Here is a 988-nt window from a genome sequence, read left to right as displayed (position 1 = left end):
CTATTGAGGGTAGTTGTCATCATCACCGTCATCATCAAACTAGGCACTTTTACGAACTGCCTAGTTTCAGGGGTTCTGAGCTAGGCCTACACAGAGAAATACACAGCTCTGGAATTTCACTTTTAGACCATGCATGGTCTAAGACCAGATACTGATGTGAACATGTGCAAGATGGATTTAAATCCTCAATATGGTTTATTGTCACCACCTCTTCTATAGGTTCCTGATTATTTCTGGAGTGAAATCTATAAAGCAGGTATATCCTGTATGTTCAACGATATTATCAGCTCTTTGAAGGCAAAGAACCCAACCTTACAGTTCTGTCTACAGACTTGCTGTACAGAACATATATAGATGCTCAGTATGGATTCATAAATCAACCAGACCTGATGGGTAGACAGAGTACATTTCAAAGGAGTATATTTAACTCCTTTGAACCTCAGTTTCTTCTATAAAATGGAGAGAATAATTGTATCACAGACATCACAGGGCTGTTGTGAGGATAGAAAGCCAATGCATATAAATTGATTAGCACACAATTTAGTATTGTCTGCTCAACCGTTAGCTATTAATTTAACAATACGAATTTCTACCTCCCGTAGGAGACTGTGGAAAAGGGGTAGCAGCTTTTCATACAAATCTGGATATGCAATTCAGCCTACTGCGGTATACTTGTCAGTTGCCTCTGCATTGGGATTTGAGAGAGAGAAAAAAAAAAAAGATTCACCCTCTCAGATATCTTCTTTATTTTTCTACCGTCACTCTTGAACAAGGATGCTTTGTTGGGGGTGCGCGTGTGAGTTACTGACTGGGAGTGAAGGATGGAGGTGGAATTTGACTGGGACGAAGGCTGCGACTTAAGTCGCCGAATCAGGCACTTTTTCAGTCTTAATTCAGCAAACATTTGTAGTTAACTTAATCAATGCCAGGTGTCGTCCAGGAGCTAGGAGTCCTGGAACAGACCAGGCTCGCACCCTTCCCCAATTTT

Source organism: Bison bison, unplaced genomic scaffold (genome assembly GCF_000754665.1).
Source record: "Bison bison bison isolate TAMUID 2011002044 unplaced genomic scaffold, Bison_UMD1.0 scf7180017862510, whole genome shotgun sequence".
In the NCBI taxonomy this organism is placed as follows: Eukaryota; Metazoa; Chordata; class Mammalia; order Artiodactyla; family Bovidae; genus Bison; species Bison bison.
Note: the sequence above shows the minus strand (reverse complement) of the source record.